The sequence below is a fragment of the Lissotriton vulgaris genome, chromosome 1_1, assembly GCF_964263255.1.
Source record: "Lissotriton vulgaris chromosome 1_1, aLisVul1.2, whole genome shotgun sequence".
Lineage (NCBI taxonomy): Eukaryota > Metazoa > Chordata > Amphibia > Caudata > Salamandridae > Lissotriton > Lissotriton vulgaris.
The window spans coordinates 719,730,874-719,754,057 of record NC_141685.1 but is presented as its reverse complement, the minus strand read 5'-3'; the positions used below and the strand labels follow the sequence as shown (position 1 = coordinate 719,754,057).

At 38.8% G+C, this 23,184-nt stretch overlaps 1 protein-coding gene across 1 annotated transcript in view; it reads right to left on the bottom strand.

The window, feature by feature from the left end:
- Nucleotides 1-23,184, bottom strand: part of LOC147747705 (complement factor H-like) — a 1,041,560-nt gene that overhangs the window by 560,026 nt on the left and 458,350 nt on the right. The gene's annotated exons all lie outside the window — the stretch shown is intronic.

The window sequence follows — 23,184 nt, the reverse complement described above, 5'->3', positions numbered from 1 at the left end:
AAATAGATCCTAACTCTTTTGGTTGAGGCATTTTTTACCTTGGAACATATTCAAGTGGGCAATGTATTCTACACATATAAAGCATTCAGTAATGGATCAAACTGGAATTGGATACGGGGATAAGTGCCTTCAACTAAAGTTATCAGGATAATGCTTGCAAGATTGATCAGCTTAATATTTGCTTTAATCTACAGGTGAGAAATTAGAATACTGCGCAAAACATCTCAGCCACCCATCTTTACAAGGTCTGTAAAATGAGTACTACTTCACTGGTAACACTATCTCCACAAATCTTACAGTGCTCACAAAAGGAAAAACCCCAGTATAAAGACGTATGTAAAAAAAAATTATTGCACATCACAGCCATATTTTAGGAACAGAAGTGCCAGTCAGAAGGCTGACTTAATTCATAAGGTTACAGAGCTCTGAGTAGTATTATCATTTTTAAGTGCAGCATAGCTGACTAATTCCTTAGAATACGTGAATAAGGGGGCGAGGCTTGGTGCTGATACAACATGGCCACAGTTTGGGAAGCTCTGCAGCGATCACAGGACCAAATTAGCCCACATTTGCCCAAACTGCTCTGAAGCACTACCTCCTGACAGAATATCAAATGGGGGCCTCTTCTGCTGGCGAAGTAGGTTTGTTTTTTCACCTGCATACTTGTGTTTTCCTGCTCAAATGAAGCAGGCACGCTGACAGAAGTCCGTGACCACCATTTTGAAAAATGCTTGCTCACATTACCTTAGCAATGCCTACTTTTCTATTCCACACTGTGAATTCCTGCCATGTTTTCTTCATTTTTGCAAATGGATATCACTGAGTCCACAAAATGTGACCAATTTAAAGTAAGAATTGTCCTGTCTGCTGTTTGGCATTCATTTCTCCTCACTGCTTTGGGATCATGTATTACAGACAATGCCTGCATTTTCTCCTTCAGTACTGTTTTGATACATTGTATTCACTTATCTTATGGGACGAACCAAAGGGTTGAGGCATCTCACGTCCAATACAAGAAACACCTCACATAACATCTGCGTATGCACTGCCAATTAATTCCCTGTACTGACAGAAATTAAGGAGGGCAGTAGTCAAGAGTCAATGTTGACGCCATATGCGTCTTCTAATGGAAATGTCACACCTTAAAATGACTTTTAAATAAAGCTCAAGTGCCCATCAACCTACTAAAAGAGTTAAAAATGACCCCCATCTCCCATCAAAACATCCAACATTAAATTAATGGAACTTTTTTTTAAAGAATTCTGAGCTCTTCAGCCCTATATGGAAGACACTAACAAAAAGCTACAGATTTTAAATGCTAATTGGTCCCTCATGAATAACAAGGCAACTCATGTGGAGCAAAGAGTTAGTGACATCGAAGATACTATACAGACTCCTACAAATCTGTGATCTTTATTATTATTATTATTATTGCATTTATTGAGCGCACAGCTACCCGGAGGTTTCCCGGCGCTTGCCTTGGGAACCCGTCCTGGCTTTTCCCTGTGAGATAGCCCTTACAGGGCATCCCCAAGGTGAAAGCCAGGCATCCCGCCGCAGGGGGGACGTTGTGGAGATTAAGCAAGCTTAATGCCCAGAGTTGCAGAGTGAGAACCCATGATTAGAGCAGGCACCGAAGCGAGAATTATCGAGTCTGTGGACATTTGAGCTCAAGACCCTGCCGCGTCGGGAATTGAACCCTGGTCCTGGGTCTGACCTCAGCTTCCGGGTCTGCCTGCTCTACACCGTGAGCCACACTTCTCCACAGTGATCTGAGTTATCTCAATTAAAAAGGCATGCTGAGGACTTAGAAAATCAGAAGAGACGAAACAACCTTCATATTTATGGTTTGGCGGAGGGGGTAGAAGGTAATGATCCCATATCATTTTTTCAAATATTTCTCTCTAAGATTCTAGATCTTTTCACCTCTACATTATTAAATATACAGCGAGTCATTCTACCCATCACCCTTCATCATCACAAAAATTGAGAGGAGTCATCATCTACTTCCTAGAATATGTCGAACTTCTTCAAGTTAATAAAGCAGCTAGGGCAAAAAGCTGAATTTCTTGGTCTGGTTTGCAATTATTCTTTGCCCAGGATTTTGCTAAAGTCAAGCTAGACAGGAGGAAAGCATGCCTGGATATGATACCAGCTCTTCTTGCTTTGAACTCACAATTTTATTTTTTTTATCCCTGCTTGTTTAAAGTAGCATGTAAAAACAAAACCATGACTTATGAGGATCCTGTGTTACTGCAAAGTTTTATTGATAAATATATAGGAGAAGAGATGGATACCACAAAGATTTCTTCAAACTGACTCCAGCTATGAATTGAGACTGCTTTGAGATAACTCTAATGATACTCAAGTTAAATGTTATCATGTGTGTATCTTTCCTCATGTAACCTGATTTCAAGTTAGCCTTTTATTTTGATGACTTCATTCCAGGTATTTTTTGACGTGCATCCTAAGGACTGCATCATTATCAGGGGTTTTTGTGGTCTGATTTATTCCTTGTTGGCCGCGTCGAGGTCCCTTTTGTGCCATCTCCCTTATGTGGTGTCACCACCCTCAATTTTTTACATGTTTCATAGGTATGTTCACTTTGTTATTTTGTTGCGCCCTATCCTTTTCCTACAATTATCTCTCTTTTCTCTTCTTTCCTTTCTTTCTACTTCCGTGCATAGTTTACAGATCTCCTACTTCATCCTACTATACTCATTTACTTTCTTACTTTAATTCTTCTACTTTCCCTTTCTGTTGTCATTCATTATCAGTTAATATGGAAAGATAATATATGCTGTCCTATGTTTAAATTAATATTTATAATCATTACTACTTGATGGTTATTTAATGTGTATGTATCTCTATATTTTGTTTTCTTTTTTTCTAATTTTAAAACTACTTTGTTTACTTATATAAATACTGATCATATATATAAAGTTAACTTTGTGGACTTTGGTAAATTTAACTTTAACTGTTATTCTTGTCAATTTGTGTAATTATATGGAATCTTAAGGGGTTAGGTTCTCCCATTAGGCAACAACGATTCCTTACATATCTAGCCAAGTTAAATGCAGATATTGCTTTACTCCAAGAAACGCATGTCATTGACAAAGAAGTTCGAAAATGTATTCATAATTTGGTAGGATATGCTTTTCATTACCAGGGACTGGTAAACTTAATGGAGTTGTTGTCCTGTGTAAAAAACTTTAGATGCTATGTTGCTATCACAAGAAATGGACACAGAAGGTCAATGGGTACTTTTACAACTCACCAATAATAACATACCGATAACAATCTTCAAAGTTTATTTACCCACACATTTATATAAATCATTCAGGCCCACCATTACAAATCAATTGATGTCTATTATAGATGACAAATCTTGAGGGTAGAATGTAATATTATCTTAGACCCATTTTTGGATTGCTCTTCTAAAACTAATTTTATCTCCTCCTCCTCGCATAGATGATTCACTGCAACCATCATAGAGCCCTTCCTTCCAAACAATTTGGGATGCTTTTAAAGCTACCTCATGTGACTGTATTTTATCATATGTCTCAAATGAGAAGAGAAGAAAACAAATGCTTAAAAGGCATTCTGAAGCATATTAAATTCTTAGAATAAACCTATTTTCCATCCAAATCCAAGTCATATCTAGATGAATTAGTTAAAGCTAAATTAGAATACAACAAAACCTCCACAGACAATGATGCTTCTTACCTTCTCAGGTCAAGCACTAAATATTATGGAAGGCAAACCAAAGCAGGTAAACTCATAGTGAATTATGTCAAGTTGAAAAATAACAGGTTAAAATTGAAACAATATTACATAATGGTGAAATCCCAGTAACTAAAGATGATGACATATTAACCAAATTTTCTGATTATTACAAAAATCTTCATACCCCAGAAACTTATCTGTCTCATGTCGATATTGATCAATACTTTCCCTCTATTCAAAAAGAATTTCACTTAAACCCAGATATTTCTTTTCTTAATGCTGATATCTCACTCAAAGATATTCATAAAGCAATTAACTCTATCAAAAAATAAATCTCCTGGAACAGATGGCTTCTCCATTGAATTTTACAACCATTTTTCAAAAACATTAGCCCCTAAAGTACATACATTTTTTACATCTTTTACCAGGACCAACTCATCCTCCGGTACCTTTTAAGACACCTACATTTGTCTTATTCCCAAAAAAGGTAAGGACTTCAAAATATGTAAAGATTATTGATCGAAGATTATGTAAAAATTATTGCATTTGCTAGCTCTGATTCAAAAATCTTTCCTAAAATCCTTGCACTTTGTTTGGATCCTCTTCCTTACCACTGTAATAGGTAAAGAACAATTAAGTTTCATTAAAGGCCATCATCTTGTAGATCACACCAGAATTTATTTCAACATTTTAAGTAAATCTAAAACATGTTCAACCATTAGCAGCTATATCTCTTGATGATGAGAAGGCTTGTGATTGTATTCACTGGAGGATTCTTTTTCCTACACTCACTTGGTTCAGATTTGGTCAGAAATATATTACCTTAAAATCTATTCGATATTCTTTTCCTAAAGCATCAGTCTTTGGTAATGGTTTAACTTAATCTTTTTCTCTTCATAGAGGAGTTAGACAAGGTTGCCCTCTATCGACTCTTCTTTCTTTTTTGGTACATGAACCTTTCCATTCTCGTATCTGACATAACACCAATATATATTGCTTTAAACATTGGGATGTACATATCAAATGTTCAGTGTATGGGGATGACATTCTTTTACAGAGTACTTCTCCCGGCTCCTCTTTAAAATCTTTCTTCGAAACAGTTTCCATTTTGGAAAACATTCTGGCTAAAAACTTAGGGGCCCATTGCGATGTCTGGCGGATTGCCCCCACCAGGCTTGCGGTAGCCACCGCCAGCCTGGCGGGGGCAATCTGCCCGACATCCTCACCTGCATTCCCCCCCACAATATTAGGATGGCGGGGGAGCACCGCGGACGGAAAGACCGCCCGCCACTTTTCCGTCCCGGTCGCCTTGGGGCCGGGGCGGAAAAGAAATAATATGGTGACGGTGTCTAATAGACACCGCCAGCCATATTATGATCGGCATTTTGAAATGCCTTTCTGCGCGGCGATGCTGCCACGGAAAGGCATGCGGTCTTCACTCTGGGGGCCCCCTGTGGGCCCCCAGAGTGAAGGTGATGTGGGGGGTGCACACGGGGGGTACCTGTGGTACCCCCCTTCATTTGCATATACATAGCAGCAGGCACCACGCTGTGCCTGCCGCTTTGTATATGCAAATGCTGAAATGCATTTACAGTATTGTCAGCACCGCCCGCCACAATGCTATAAATGCAGGATGTGCCCGCCACTGTGGCGGGCACATCCTAATACCAACCACGGGACCCCCGCCCTTATGGCAGGCGGTCCTTATTACCACGAGGATGGCGGGCGGGCAAAGTCCGCCCGCCATCCTAATGACCCCCTTAATGCTGACAAGTGTGAAATTCTTCTACTTAATAAACAGTATATTACCCAGTTATTTTGTCCATGTGGAATGCTAACATGGATATTCAATATGTTGCAGACAACTCCATTGCTCTGGCTCGATATGTAACGTCTTACATTACTAAATCTGAAAAGACGGAACTAAAGGAAATGTGGGAAGAAATATCTCATGAAAAGAGCCTAAGTAAGAAATTGTACAGCTACAGTTTGAAGATGTTGTCTCATCGAGAAATCGGAGCATATGAATGTTCAGATCGCTTATCATCTGCACGTCTATACTCCAAATCTAGAACAATCATTTGGGTGAGTTTTGGTCTTGCAAGAACATGAAACCGATTTTTGAAATCTGTACAAGAAATTGAGTATTTAGCAGAGAGAGAACCAGACAGTACAGATATTTTGAAGACAAATATCTTGGATACATACTATCCAAATAGAAGTAATCATCTTGAGAACGTTTGTCTCTATGAAGTACTGCAAAGCTATACTTTTAAGAGGAATATTACAGAAGATATCAATAAAGGAGTATATGCTGTGAATAGATATGAAGGATGTTTAGTGAAACAAAGAAAAGGACATTTGATTAATCACCGAAAACTGAGTTGCGAAACTCCAGAAAAAAAAGGGAATTTTTTCTATTTAGCTCTTTTGCAACTCTTTAAGCCATGGCGTACAGAACTGGAACTACTTGGAGATTTTCACAGTTATGAAGATTAATTCAACGCAACTAAAAATACTATAGAATGTCCTGTTTTTACTAATTATCTGAAAATGTTGAACGCAGAAATACAGCAAGAAGCTATGATTGCATCAGAGATTGCTAGAGACAGTTCTCAAGACAGTCAAAGTTATGCTTCGTTGAGTCAGGATCCACTAGGAGAACCAATTATCCAAAATGAAGCAGCAACTGCCATGGATGAGGTGGAAAGAGCAATGCAACAAGCTTAAGAGGATGTAATAAACTAAGAAGAGTTGTAAAAACAACTAAATGTTGAGCAAAAACAAATATATGATCAAGTGACAGAGCAGATTGAGCATGGTTTATATCATGAGAAAAAAGAGTGCTCATGTACGTCATTTAGACCTGTCCGACTGTACGTGAGTGGAGAAGCAGGAACTGGAAAAAGTTTTCTAATTAAAGGAATTGCAACTTATCTACAGAAAAGAACTGAGTCATCACTCTCTTGTGTTGTTACTGCACCAACTGGGTTAGCAGCACATAACATTAAAGGGATTACTTCACATCGTTTATTGATGCTGCCAGTAGAGCACGAAAATAAATTAGAATACCAAAAGCTATCTGGAGAAGCTTGTTGTGAAGTTTCTAGAGTCTTGAAAAAAATTAAACTTCTCATTATTGATGAGGTAAGCATGGTATCAAATTTATTGCGTGCCTTTGTGCATTTAAGAATGCAACAAATCCTTAAAACAGAGTATGATGTTTTATTTGGAGGCAAACACGTCATCGTTTTTGGAGATCTACTACAACTAAGTCCTGTGAAAGGACAACCAGTATTTAAAACAGTTACACATGAAGACACCAGAAAGTGCCTTGGAAGCATTGGGAATGTTAATATTTGGTCATATTTCGAATATACAGAACTCATTACAAATATGCGACAGGCAAAGGATGCTGATTATAAAAGTATTCTTGAAGATATAAGAATTGGAAAAGTGAGTGAACATGGCAAAGAAGCTTTACAGGCATGATTACTTTCAAATTTGTTTCCAAACGAAAATATTGTTCCAGAGAATATATATAGAAAAATTGCAGAAAAGAAATCAGTGAGATGATTGATGCCAACTCTGCAAGAATGTTCAATATTCAATGAAAAGATTTTAAAGTTAGAAAATCAACAAATTATAAAACTGGAAGCTATTGATAGAATAGAGCATGAAGGAGCTACTATTATTTTGTCTGAAAAGTTGAAGTCAAAATTGGATTATTTAGAGAAATCAATATCTAAAACTGCTGGTTTAGAAAATAATCTATATGCATGTATAAATTGTCGGATAATTTTATGACATAATTTACATGTGGAAAGAGGTTTAGTTAATGGAGCAATGGGTGATGTTGTTGATTTTGTGAATTACCCAAATAGAGATGACATTGCATTTTTGAAAATCAAATTTGATGAAATTAAAAAAGTACAACAATTGAGTCGTTGTTCAGCTCAATTTTTGCTTGTAAAAGATTTATATGTCTGCCGAAAACAGTTTCCTGTTTGTTTGGAATATGCGGTGACTATTCATAAAGCTCAAGGTTTAAGTGTAGATAGTGCTTTGGTGAATATTGGAAGTACTGTGCTTAAAGAGGGTATGGCATAGATTGCTTTATCTCGAGTCAGAACATCATCTGGGTTATGCTTGATTGATTTTGATGAGACAAAGATTAGTGCAGATGTAAATTGTGTAAAAGAGTATAATAGATTAGGAAGAGAACATGCTCACAATTTACCTCAATATCCCTTATTTGAAAAGCGTGTGGTAGGTCGAAAAGGAAGATATGAGAAAAATTGTAGCGAGGTTGTAGAGAAAAAAAAAACTAGATGAACCAGTGATGAACCAGTGATAGTAAGCAAAAAGAAAAAGGACACTATTGAAGAGGTTGTTAGTTTTCAGTTTGAAAACAGTTCTGGTGTCAACTGCTATACTAATGTAGTGGTTAATGTTGTTTTTTTCTTGAAACTTTACAGCAACAAATTGTTGAAAATCGGGACAAAAGAATTTGTTATTTGTTGAATTCTGTGTTTGAGAAATGTAGTAGTGATGAAACTAAAATAGAAAGTGTTTCTGATATTCGAAATGTTTTAGACATATGCTCTGGTTTAACCTCATGCGCGCTAGCGGAATTCCGCTCCTGCGCTGAGATTTTTTAAAACGCATGTTACGTGACGAGCTGGGCTCGTCATCAGCGTGGAAGGGGTTAAATCAATTTTCACAGAATATTCAGCAAGATTGTCAGGAATTTCTAATGTATATGCTTGTTGTATTGCAAGATGAAGCTATAGATATTGAAAATCTTTTTGGCCTTTGTTATAAATGGCAACATGACTGCGACAATTGTTCATTTTCTAGTAGTACTCAAATAGATACTGAAAGATTTATATATTTGACTTTACCAGACTGCAAATCAGTGTCTTTTAATAATCTAGTTAGAGAAGCAAATCAAAACATGGTATGTAACTCACAAATGTTATCAACATTATTTATACAAAGATATGGACAGTATGTAATTTTAATGCTGCAACGATGCAGACCTGATGAAAGAAAACTGACAACTTTAATTAAAAAAATTGTGGCTTCTCAACTATCAATATCAGGAAAAACTTTTGTAACTGTAGCAATTATTTTCCATGATGGAGTGTAAGTGTATCAGTGGGTAGTGTGGCTATCACAGGAGATGTTGATCATCAGTGAGGCAGAGGTGTTTTAGATTTGTTGTAGATGTTGTAAATGTTGGTTTCATTTTTTATTCCCTTGTAGAGGTTTCTTTTAATGGTATACAGCTCCTTGCCATGATAAAGGATGAGCAGAGCGTCATCGGCATACCAGATGATGTTGAGATTCTGATAGCATGCTAGTTGTTTAAGGTTCTATGTACATGATAAATAGCATCGGTGGAGGTATAACCATTGTTAGATGGTACAAAAGATGTTGGTGCTTTTGATTCAGAAGGTTGGGAAAAGGAAGCTTAAGAGTACTATTAAGTAACTTCTAAACTGAGGATTTTACACATACTATTTGGCCATGCGGAAAAGTATCTGAAACAAAAAGTGACTATTTCGGGTAAATGTTGTTAGCATATGTTTGTACATAACTTTATTTAGAGTGTATAAAAAAGAAGTAATAATGTTTTGTTACTTTGTGATTGTTGGAGATGTCCCATATTTACGTAAGAAATTGCTGTTCAAAAAAACATTTAAGATATCTTTTTTTCTAATTTTTACATTATTAAAGAAAATGTTGAATGAGTTTTTAAAAGACAAGCTTATTAATTGTCTTTTTTTTGCCCGCTGTTATATGATGAGTACTATTGAACTCACTGTTTTCAGTGAAATTCAATATATTCTGAGAACAGCAAAATAAGATACATAACATATTGTACAAATTATTTTGTATTGTGTAATATATATTATAACTCAATTTTTTCTTCTCTTCCACAGATACTATATTTATAAAAAATGTATTATTAACTTGTCATTACTTATAAGGGAAGTATGACAAACAAAAAATACTTTTTCATCACTCTCTTACTTCTATTTTCCTCTTTCCCTTTCTTCACTCTCTCCCTTACTCCCCTTCCTTTACTCATCTTACTCCCCTTCTCTCACTCTCCTTACTTCCCTTCATTCACCTTTACATCCCTTCTCTCACCATCAGCACCCTTCCCTCACTCTCACTCGCCTTCTCCTGCTCCCTCTTTCCCCTCTCTGTCCCTCACTTCTCTTTCCTTTCATCCTCCATCACTACCCTTGTCTTGCTCTATCCCTCACTCTCTTCTCACTCTCTCTCCTTCACACCATCCCTCACTCACCTTCACTCACTCCCCTTCTCTCACTCCCTCACTCCCTTTCACTCACTCCCCTTCCTTTATTCCCTCCCTCACTCCCCTTTCCTCCATCCGTCTCTAAGTGTCTTCCTCTGGCTCAGTCACTATAACTGCCTCACTCCCTCACAGTCCCTCACTCTCCCTCTCTTTCTCTCACTGTCTCACTCTCTCTCCACCACTTTTCCTTTTCTTTCCTCTCTCTTTCCATAAATCCTTCTCTCTCACTCACTCCTTTTTCCTCTCTCTTGATATGCTTCTTTTTCCCTCACTCCCCTTCCCTTACTCTCATATCCCTTCCCTCACTGTCACTGCCCTTCACTCAATCTCACTCCTCTTCCCCCACTTCATTTTCTCCTCTCAGTGCCTCACTCCCATTCCCTTTCTCATGCTCCCATACCCCCACTCCCCCTCACTCTCTTTCCCTCACTCCATCGGTCATCCCCCTTCCCTCACTACCCTTTCCTCACTCCCTTTTGCTTACTCCCCTTTCTTTACTCCCTCACTCCCCTTCACTCCATTTCTCTCTCCCGCTCTCCCTCTGTCTCACTCAGTCTAACTGCCTCACTCCCTCTCATTCACTCGCTCTCCCTCTCTTTCTCTCTTACTCTGTCCCTCTCTCTCCCTCACCCTTCCTCTCATTCCCTTTCTGTTTCCTTCACTCCTACTTTATCCCCCAGTCCCCTTTCCTCTCTCTTAATCTCCTTCCTTCTCTCTCATTCCCCTTTCGTCGCCCTCATACCCCTTCTCTCACTGTTACTGCCTATCACTCACTCTCACTACTTTTCCCTCACTCCCCTTCCCTCACTCCCCTTCCTTCACTACTTTTTCCTCACTCCCTCACTCCATCTCACTTACACCCCTTCTTTCACTCCCTCCCTCACTTTTTTCATCCATGTTTCTCTCCCTGTCTCCTTCTGTCTCACTCACTCTAACTGCCTCACTCCTTCTCAGTTCCTTGCTCTCCCGCTCTCACTCTCTCCCTCTCTCTCCCTTACCCTTAATCTCCTTTCCTCTCTCTTTCTATCACTCCTCCTCTCTCCCTCACTCACTTTCCCTCTCTTAATTTTCTTCCTTCTCCCTCATTCCCCTTCCCTCACCCTCATACCCTTTCCCTAACTGTCACTGCCCTTCACTCACCCTCCCTCCCTTTCCTCCACTCCACTTCCTCCTGTCTGTATCTCACACCCCTTCCCTTTCCCGCTCCCTTTCCCTCACTCCCCCTCACTCTCCGTCCCTCACTCCATTCTTACTCCCCTTCCCTCACTCCCCTTCCCTAACTCCCTCCATCCCCTCACTCACCTTCTGTCTCCCTCACTCTCATTCTCTCACTTTCCCTTACCCCCCTTTTCTCATTCTCATACCCCTTCCCTCACCATCACTCCACTTCCATTACCTTCACTCCCCTTACACTGCTCTACTTCCCCCTCTCCGTCCCTTACTCCCCTTCCCTGTCTCCGTTCCCTGCTCCCCTTCTCTCACTCCCCCTCCCTCACTCACCTTTCCTTACTGTCCTTCCCTTACTCTTTCACTCCCCTTACCTCACTCCCCTACCCTTAGTCCCCTTCGTTCAGTCACTCTTTCACTCCCCTTTCTTCACTCACCATACTCCCCTTTCCTCACTCATTCCCTCAGTCCCTTCCTCCCATTCACTCAGTCATTTCAGTCATTCATTTATACACTACACTTTCATTCAAAAAAAGTATGACACAGTATATAAGAAATATAGCTCTTCTTGGAGAAGTGAAGTTAGTTCTTAGAAGAACTGTTTTTTTGATTTACATTACTTGTGTTTTTTGAACAATTTTATATTTTTTTGGGATTTTCTGTAACAAAAAAGTAAACAGGTAACCAAAAACTGCTCAACAGGAACAGGAACAAAATTAATAAAAGAAATTTTTTTACGGCAGGAGCATCTGTGCTGCCTCTTCTTTGCCACGATTAAATCAATGCTTTGCTCTCCATAGCATAAAACTTTGTTGCAATAGTTGCAACGTATGTGTAAGTCCGCAAAATCCAGCCGGATATCTGGAGCAGTTGAAGATGGAGATGCGCCCGAAGAAGAGGTGCTGGGGACAGCAGCTGCAGGATTGTCCCAGAGGTGTTGTGTAGATGCCAGAGCATAATTGTTTGGATGTAGATTTTTAAGATGACGATTCATACTTGCAATGCTGAAAGAATAATGTTTGGAGGTATCACCTCTTGAAAGGATGGTGCCACAGATTTTACATGTGACCTTGGAGGGATTTACCTTCTTTTAGCCTTCTGGGTAAGTGAAAAACTTCCACCCAAAAGACTCTTTTCATTTCTTTTCTTTTGTTTAGGTTGTTCAGGCAAAAACTCCACATCAGAGTCTGAAGATTGCTGTGGCTGCTGCTGTTCTGCCATTTTCCAAGCACGAAGAAATCTCTATAGATGCTTCTCCCAGGAAAGTGAAACAGATTGTGAGGGAAGTGGGTGGGGTTTTTGAAGATTTGGAAAAGAAACTACTATAAACCAATCAAAAGTGTTGTTTTGAAGTCACATGACTTTACGTGCGCGTAGGGTGCACGCATGGAGCGCGACCGGGGCACGCACGAGTCGCATATGAATGACGTTTTACCCGATTTTCGTAAATGCTTTTAAAGCTAATACACAAGTCAAAAATACTATTTTTACAGTTATGTCACAGACTATCTTGGGTTATTATGTACATTACATTTACATAAATGACTTTTTGGAATGAGATATTTTTCGAGGAGTGCTTGCAGCGTGCGCGCATGCGTGCGAACACCGTGCGCGCATGCGTGCGAGCACCGTGGGCGCACCTTTAAAACACAAAAAAAGGCTAGAATTATTTAAAAAAACTAAAATGTGTAAATAATAATACATAAATCAAAATTAAAAATTAAGTATTGTAAAAAATATAGAACATTTGTATAATAACAAATAAATATAATTGATACATTTTAAAATTAGCATTTAAAAAACCTTTGAAATTCACTGAAAAAACCATAGGTTTCACACCAGTTATAGTTAGCTGGACATTTTACTCATACAAAACCATTGAAATTCCAACGTTATAGTTAGTTGTACTCACTATAACTCGTACGCCCACAATCCACTGCTGATGATTTCACATATTACATCATTCATGAAATGTTCAGTGATATCACTGATGACATCACTGATGACATCTCAAATGACATCACTGATGACATCACTGATGACATCATCCAGTGAATGTGGTTTGCTTTGATATTTAAATATGTATTATAAATACACTACTTTGCATTGAAGAATGAGTGGATATATAAATATAAATGTGTGGATGGTGGATTTAGTAACAGTGTCATTGATTGTTTCCTTGACTAATTTGTAGAGTCTCACTATATATAATGTGCAGTTACCAAACTGTGTGAAAGTCTTTATTGCTTTGTCTTAATTGCTATGTTAAAGACTATATTTGTTATTGGTCTCTTAACTGAGTATTTGTATGGGTAAATGAATGTCTATGTGTTTTGGTGGGGGGTGTGATTGCCAAAAAATTTGTGAATAGTTCATTCAGTAGGTATGTGAGGTTAAGACTACATGTTATAACAGTTGTTTCAGTGAGTGTATATGTTTATGGGTGTGGTGGTGATAAAATATTTCTCTCCATGGTACATCTCCATTAAACTTGAAAGAAAAGGCAGTGTATTTGACAGTTATATCTAATTAAGTGAGCCTAAGACTTAGTGATTGTATGATATGGATAACGGTATACTTGTAAATAGTGATTTTATAACACACAAAGGGGCTGATTATGATAGCGGACGGACTTGAGTCCGTCCGCGATCACTGAGGATGAGGGAACATCCGCATGGGCTGCGGCGTTCCCTCCTGTGCTATTAGGATGTGACTGCCACCCTGGCGGTCACATCCTCTATTTTTAACATTGCGGGGGGTGCAGCTTCAAGCTGCACCCGCAGCAATGTTAAAAATGCACGCATTGCATTTGTATGTAGAAAGTGGCAGGCACCACGCGGTGCCTGCCGCCTTCTGCATCCAAATGCAGGAGGGTACCATAGGTACCCCCCATGTGCACCCCCCACCCCCGCTTCACCCCTCGGGCCCGCAACGGGCCCCCAAACACAAATCCGTATGCCTTTACACAGCGGAAATGCCGCCGTGTAAAGGCATCTTTCTGCAGACATCCTAATATGGCTGGCGGTGTCTAATAGACACCGCCAGCCATGTTAAAGCTTTTCCGCCGCAGTCGGAAGGCGACCGCAGCGGAAAAGCTGCGGACTGAAAAACGATCCCCCAGCCGTCCTAATCTGGCGGGGGGTCTTTTTCAGTCCGCAGCGGTTTTGAGATGTCATCAGTGATGTCATCAGTGATGTCACTGACCATGTCATGAATGATGTAATATGTGACATCATCAGCAGTGGATTGCGGGTGCGCGATATATAGTTAGTGCAACTAACTATATATGCGAATTTCAATGGTTTTGTGCGAGTAAAATAAGGTTTTGTAAATGCTAATCCCTAACTATATATGGTCTATAACCTATGTTTTTTTCAGTGAATATATATATATATATATATATATATATATATATCCGTTCCACACTCCTACTAATCGGCAATAGACTCCGACTCCACAGACGTAGGTACAGACCACAAAACTGCGCTCTTTTTAGATTAAAGGTGGTTTATTGTTCTTCTGTCCCCAGCATGACGTGTTTCGGCTGCAACACGGCAGCCTTGATCACATGACCATAAGAACCAATAAGTGCAATTTATATACTGTGTGTGTCCCCAATGGTGAAACTTAAGCAAAACATAGACATAAAGAAAATACTACATAATCGGAGATATTGTCTAAAACCCAATTTACAATTTTCATAGGTCTATATACAAAAGGAAAGGTAAATTGATATATTACACAATATCTACAAAATATATCATACATTACAATTACCTATTGCCTCAAGTGTTATTTCCAATCAATTCTCCTATCTCCCTTTTTCCTTGTTAAATAATACACATGTTGACCCTCTCCATATTTTGATTTAGTATATACAGTAAAAATTTGCTACAAAAGTCTCACTTTACAGGGAACATGCAAAATATGCTATTTAATAGAGTGCAAAATTGTGCAAATGTGCAAAATTGTGCATGTTAAAACCAAGTATCCAACTCATATATACAGGGGGTGCATTGGTGATGGCACGTTAATTAATTCTCTCATTATGAAGAGTTACATGCCACCCACTAACAGAAGTGATTGTATTGACAATATTATCAATGCCGAAAACCGAATTAGACACAGCTTGTGATACGACAAAGAGTAAACATTATGGCATAGTGCCCATTCCATAATCCATTGACAGCCTGGAGAAATACGGGGTCAAACAGGGGCGCTCAATGCTTTCAGAAAAGATACCCATTAAGATGATTTCAGGGATCCTTGTGTGTATACTACACTAAGTAGCCAGGCCCACTGGGTCATAAATTGCTATAATCTTTTCTGCCCCTGCCCAATCAGGTTCCTGAAAGATGGTGACACGGCCGGTAGGAGTCCAGTATTCCCATTACTACACCCCGCTATAGGAAGCAATAAAGGTCTTCCCCTGTGTTTAATCCATTAGGGATCCTGGTATCTAGAAGTAAGATGTATTTACTTTCAAGCTGTCTTAAGGCTTTCTCCCTGTTCCCCCCTCTAATATTTTTGGGCACCGCATCAATGATGAAATACTTCAGTTCGTTAAGATTTTTATTATGGACCAATTCAAAATGCCGGGCGACCGGGTAATTACCATCTGAATTGACCACAGCTCGTAGGTGTTGCAAACTGCGGTTAAAAGCCTGTAGTTTTGTGCTGCCAACGTACCTGAGTCCACAGGTACACTGGAGCACATACACCGCAAAATCTGTGCGGCAGGTGAAATGCTCCCTGATCTTAATGGGGTTAGGATCAAAAGCAGAGCAGTACTCGCTGGTATTTACACCAAACTTGCACGCTCTGCAAGAGATACACTTAAAAAAGCCGCATTTATTTGAGATCCGATGAGGTTTCATTACTACCTCAGGACTAGATTTGACCAACACGTCCCTCATGGATGGAGCTCTTCTAAAAACCACCCCTGGTTCAGCTGGTATGAGTGGAGCTAAACTGATGTCTGTCTTCAAATGGGGCCAATGCTTTTTCAAAATTCCTCTCACTTTTTTGTGTTCTTCATTAAAAGTTGTTATTAAACTGATGTTATTGCTCTCTGTCTCATCCTCCATCTCAACTGGACTGAATGTAACATCAACATTGATTGAGGCGAGATAATTATCCCTGTCCAGTTGGTTGGCCCTGTCTTTTGCCTCTAATAACAGGGCGGCATCATACCCTCGAGCACGAAATCTTTCCAGAGCCTCATTCTGACATTTTTCCAGATCTATTGGGGTGCTACAGATCCTCCTCATCCTTAAAAACTCCCCATAGGGAATGCTTCTAATCAGATGGGTAGGATGGGAGCTACTTGCGTGCAATATTGCGTTGCCCGCTGTAGTTTTCCTGTGCAAACGGGTATGTAACCCCCCATCTTCAATGTAAATTTCCACATCAAGAAATTGGATAAGGTGAGTGCTGATCTGTGAGGTGAAACGTAAATTGAGATCATTGACATTAATCCTATTGACAAATTCATTTGCTGACTCCAACGACCCTCTCCAAATCACACATATGTCGTCAATGAATCGCCAAAAATGTATCAAACAATTAGGGAAAAAGTCAGCGAGTGTTCTTTTGAGGACATGCTCCTCCCACCATCCCACATGTAAACATGCGTAGGTAGGAGAGAAGCATGCCCCCATTGCCACTCCTCTGAGCTGCTGGTAAACCTCCCTGTTATAAAGGAAGTAATTGTTATTAAGACATAATTCAAGCATACTCAATAACATATTGCTGTGTTGACTGTAAGAAATACTCCGTTTGTTCAAATAATATCTTACTGCATTCAACCCATCCTCGTGTGATATGCTGGTGTAAAGTGAATTAATGTCTAAAGCAATAAGAATAAAGTCATTCTCCCACTTGATACTATTGATCTTGGATAGGAAATGGCCAGTGTCTTTGATGAAGGATGGTAAATTTTCCACAAATTCGTGCAAGAATTGGTCCACATATCTTGAAATAGATTCTAGTAGACTTCCCTGGGCAGAGATGATAGGACGCCCAGGGACTGGAAATGATTGTTTATGAATTTTAGGAATTAAGTAAAAGAAAGGTGTGATTGGAAAATCATTCTTCAAAAAGGCATGTTCCTGTTTGCTCAATAAACCAAGATGCCTCCACTGATTTAATTCCTTGTGGGTCTTTTCTTTCAGGCTCCTGATATCGTTAAAGCTACCCTTTTTGTAGCAGGTGGTATGGCTTAAATGTTTTTCTGCTTCAGCCATGTAAAGGTCTCGAGGCCAGATGACTGTGTTGCCTCCCTTATCAGACTTGTTAATTATAAGGTTAGAATCACTCCTTAATTTTTTCATCAATTTATGGTATTGTCTTTCCATATATTTAACTCTTTTCTTTCTGCGCGTGGTACTAATTTGTAGTCCTTTCAAATCTTCCACAACTATATCACAAAAAGCATCAATGTTGTCTTTTGGCATAATTGGATAGAAAGTGGAAGGAGGCTTGAAGGTTGTCACACAAGGATGATTCATGGAAATCCCTACCCTGGATTGATTTTCCTGAGTAGTGCCAGGTTCAAATTCTTCATCCCGCGCCAGTTCATTCGCCACTTTAAGAGCCTTCGTGTCAGCAATTTGAAACACTTTCGATGGTTGGGTTTGATTAGAAATGTTTGTTGACCGAACCTGAGCGTTATTCAACTTAAAATGCTTCCTTAATTTAAGTTTGCGAATGAATTTGAACACATCAATGCGTGTCTGCACATAATTGAAAGAGTTCTTTGGGCAGTAAGACAACCCTAATGAGAGGAGTTGCATTTCCGCTTTGGATAAGGTGGTATCGGATAGATTAATGACTGTATTATCCTGTGCAACTTGTGCTTCTGTTATGTTTGAGGTCGCCGTTGATCCCAAGTCCTGGGCGCCCACTAGATTTTCTGGGGTTAGGTTAGCTGCTGCCGTTACCATTTCTTCCCTTTCCCTCTGCCTCTCTTTGCATAGCCTCTGCCTTTCGAGTTTTCTCCTTGCACTGCGCTTTTTATTTGCTTTTCTACGTTTAGTTTCCGCTGTTGTCGAGTAAGCGGTAGCAGTGTTTTGTGTCTGTCCTCCACGAGAAAACCCAGTTCCTCAGATGGCGTGTATTTAGTGGGTACTGTTCCTCGACTGGCGCCTCCTGCTGCTCCTTCATCCGAGTCATAACTACTCGTTGTTGAGCTCATTTCTGGTTCTGATGCTTCCGATCTATGTTCATTTCCACCTGTTACATCCACATTTTTGCCTGCCAGGGCTTGTCTTTTTGCGTTGTCGAATTTTGCGCGCGAACGTGAAAATCCTACCCGTTTCGTAGTCATTTTTGTCTCGCGCAAACTTGTATTGTTTGCGCAAACTAATTGTTTCCTGGTGTTTTACCAGTCTGGCATCAATCTCCTCTCTTTGCTTTTTGATGAAATCTTTGTCTTCTTCTGTTTCTAACTCTTTATTTAATTCCTCTATTTCCTTAAGAATCTCAATGCGGTCAATTTCAGCATATTTTATAAGCAGACAAACCCTGTTCATTGAGGCGTCTAAATTCATGGTGGCCCATTCTTTCAACAGTAGGGGATTGGGGTTTTCAAAAGATGGCGCTATGAGTACCCGCAATCCCCTCGGCACTCGCCCCACATCCTTGTATTTCTGCAGTGACCGGTGCTCCCACCATTTGGTGGTCTCCGTTCTTAATAGTTTCTCCAAGCGTTTCATTTTACTTTTTAGATCCGTTACTTTTTCATTTGTCTTAGTGGTGTCATTTTTAGTTCTCAGGGCCGGTAAATTTACAAACATCTCCTCTGCCAATGCCTCCCGGTATATATATATTTGATACCTCCTTTCCTCCTCAATTTCTGAAGAAATTACGGAACGGACTCCTCTTGTCTTTGTGCAGCATTATTTTATTTTGTGCATTTTCTCGGCTGCCATGACGCGTTTCGGGCTTCGCAGAGCCCTTGATCACATCACATGGCGTGCAAGTGAGTTTATCTTGTTATTTAAAGTGCCAGAGTACTAAGATGCCAAACAACATAAACAAAATACTTCCGTTTTTGTTTTACTACATTTTCTTCCTCATGCATGCCATTTCTTGCAGAGTAGAATTGCTGTCAGTATTAAATCACAATTTCATTACATTGCATATTTAAATCTGTTAAGCTTTTTTTCCATATTGTGACATTTAAGATATGGGCTTTTGTGATTAAATATTTCTGTAAATACATTACGTAAACACTTCTGACACATTGAACATTTCAACCATTTTTGCTACCAATTCCAATGTCAAGCCAGATTTCATTCATGTTTTTTGTATGTGTGATTTGCCCTATTTCATGAAATCCCGATTTAGACAATATGTCGTATTGTCCTAATTACTGTCATCATACTACAACAGTAAATCCAAAACCGAGTAACAGGTGTGTATGCTTCATAAATATTTGTATAAATACATAATAAAAGCATAATATTAAATATAAATAATTTAAAAAGATAAATCTTTTTCCATCTTAAATTATTTAAAACATCCTGTTTTCCTATGGGTACATATCAATGGGTAAACCAGTTAATTGTATGTTTGTTTTGTTGCCCATAATCGCCACACTATCCTAAAAAGTAGTAGCTAATACATTTTGATAAATATAGTAATATATGTTGTGCAAAAAAGTGCTGTTGTGCAAAATATTAGTGTAATATTTCTTTAGTTCAAAGTGCAAACATAACACTCATTACGCTAGCCAGCATATTGAGATGTCATATGTTTATGCATTAAAAATCTGTATTATTATGTCATGAGCCCATGAACATAAAATTCAGAGAAACCATGAGTAAGGGAAGAGGAATACATAGACAATAAATATATAAAAATACTAAAAATCAATATAAATATATATGTATTAAACCAATAACTACATTTTGACCTAAACAAAATACATCATTTCACATATTTGCACACAGAGTTTTAGTGGTCACAGACTTATAACCATGTGTAAAGGTCTTCCGATGTATTAAGACCATGTGGGTTTTTACTGTCTATTTCTAAAATTATCTTTGTTTCTAATCTTCTGAGTACTGCATCTCTATTCCCTCCTCTCCGCAAAGGGGAACATTGACAATTACATAATATTTTAAATCTGTTGTTTTTCTCTTGTGGCTCTCATTAACATGTCGGGCCACCGGATATGCACTATCATTATTTGTGATGGCCCTTAAATGCTGAAGGATCCTTTTATGTACTGGTAGACGGGTACTCCCCACATATTTTAATCCACAAGTACATTCCAGTACATATACTGCGTACTCAGACTTACAATTTAAATATTTATCGATGATTGTGGGATTGTCTTTAAAACCTGTATTGTACGTTGTGCGGTTCTCAGCATGTTTACAGGCTTTGCAACTTGTACATCGGACAAATCCCTTCCGTTTACTAAGCCAATTTGTATTCTTTGAAAGTTCTGGACTACTGTTTACTAAATAATCACTTGTACTACAAGATCTGCGGAAAGTGATTATAGGAGATACTGGCATTTTGTCCCCGATTATGGGATCGCTTTGGATCATATGCCAGTTTTTCTTGACGATCTGTCTAATTCTTTCCTTTTGTTTGCTGAATGTAGTAATGAGTCTAGGTCAACTGATGGTATTTTCAGACTTGCCTGCTTGTTTCATCTTATTTTTTGATGGTCTAAAAAGAAGGTCCTCACGTAATTTGGATTGAGTGCTTTTAATTGCCTGATTTAAAATTTGCTCAGAATAGCCTCTAGCTAAAAATCTCTGTTTACAATCTTGTTGTGCTATGTGTAAATCACTATTCCTACTGCAGATCCTGCATGTTCTCAGAAATTCCGCGTAGGGAATACTGCCTATAGTGTGTTTTGGATGACAACTACTAGAGTGCAATATAGTATTGCCTGCTGTGGGTTTTTGGTGGAGACGTGTATGTGTGGCATTCTCTTCAAAAAACATATGTTGTTATCACTAATTTCATAAGTAAATTGCAGGTTTAAATCATTCACATTTAACTTTCTTATAAATAACTCAGCACTCTTCGTATCCCCATTCCAAACAATAAACAAATCGTCTATGAAACATATCCATTTTATGATGTTCTCAGACCAATCCTTATTGTACACCTTCCTGACAACCGTTTCTTCCCACCAACCCATGTGGAGACAGGCGTAGCTGGGTGAAAAACTAGCACCCATCGCTACGCCTCTCTCCTGGTGGTATATTAGCTGTTGAAACATGAAATAATTTTTGTTCAGGCAAAACATAGTAAGATCCAAAAGCATTCTGTTATGTAGATGGAACTTGATTGGTCTTATACTCAAAAAATGTTCCAAAGCTCTTATTCCATCTGTGTGTTGGATCGATGTGAACAAATTTGAAACATCCATGGATATCAATAAATAATCACTATTCCATTGCAGATCGTGTATGTTTCTTAAAAAGTCAGTAGTATCTTGCACATATGATGGAAGCATTTGTACAAGTGGTTGCAAAAATTAGTCTATGTAAATTGAAATGTTCTCCGTTAGGCTCTGATTGGCTGAAATTATTGGTCTACCTGGTGGTCTTAATCTGTCCCTGTGGACTTTCGGGATGAAATATATATTGGGCATCACAGGATGGTCATTCCTCATGAATTTTAATTCATCCTGAGTGATCATATTCAAACTCTTTCAAGCCACTAATTTGTTGAATAATTCATCCTGAATGTTTTTGATTATACTTTTAGAGCATACTTTATAACATTCTCTGTCACCAAGTTGTCGTTGTGCTTCTTCAAGGTATAAGATCTTTGGCCAGATGACCACATTTCCTCCTTTGTCGGAGTTTTGAATTACTATGGAGTCATTAGCTTGTAGTTTTTTCATAAGTTGGTGATATTTCTGAACATGTGGCTTATATTGGAATTTCTGATTTTGTATTTTAACATTCAGTTTTCTAATTTCACTTACTACTGTCTCATTGAAAGTATCAATGAAGCCCCGGGTCATTATTGGGACAAATTTTGATTTTGCTTTGAAAGTGGTAACTGGAGCTATATCCACATTCACACCTAAGTCAGCCATTCTTTGTTGTGTAGAGATCTGTTCAGTACTTTCATTATATTCTCGATCTTGTATATTATTTACGTCTGACAGTAGACTGACATCTGCAGCTGTCAAAGATGTTGTGCCACTCGCTTGACCTGATAATGGTATCTCTGTGTTTGGTTTGCGAGATTTTAGCGCGTGAAATTTTTGAAGTTTGATTTTCCTGATATACTTGTAGATATCTGCGCGTGTTTGGGGGTAGTCAAAATTACTTTCCACGCAATTCGAGAGTCCTAGAGACAATAGTTGTTTTTCAGCAGTGTCCTAATTTATATTTGCCAGATCTATTACTGAGTTGTCATTTGTGGTGCATTCCAGTGGTTCTATTTGCGCCATCCTTTTTTGAAAGATTTCTTCTTGTTTGTTTTCCCTTGCAAGCCGTCGCCGCCTCTTTCTTCGCTCGCGACGCCGGATGTTTCTCCTTTGTTTTGAAATGTATTTTGTTTCCACGGTCGAATGGTTTGGCGCCGCTCCTCTCGTAAAAAATTCAGTTCTTCCGCGAGAGTATGTTTGATTTTTACCACTGATAAGCCACTCATTCCTGAGGTTACCATCTCAGATTCTGACTCCGTTTCTGCTACTGAGCTCAGGTCAGATATTGAAGACACTGTGTTGAGTACTCTACTTGACCCCGCTATTATAGTTGGTTCACTACAGTGTTGAATTGGTTTATTAGCCGCTTTCGCTGCATCATATTTCTTATAAAACGTAAATATCTGCCCCTGCTCATAGTAATTTTTATTGCATTGAAATTTAAACGCTTTGCGCTGCTTGATAGTATTTTCCTCTTTTAACAGGCATGCCATCATTTCCTCTCTCATTTTATGATTTGCATTCTCACCCTCTAATGTACTGATTTGTA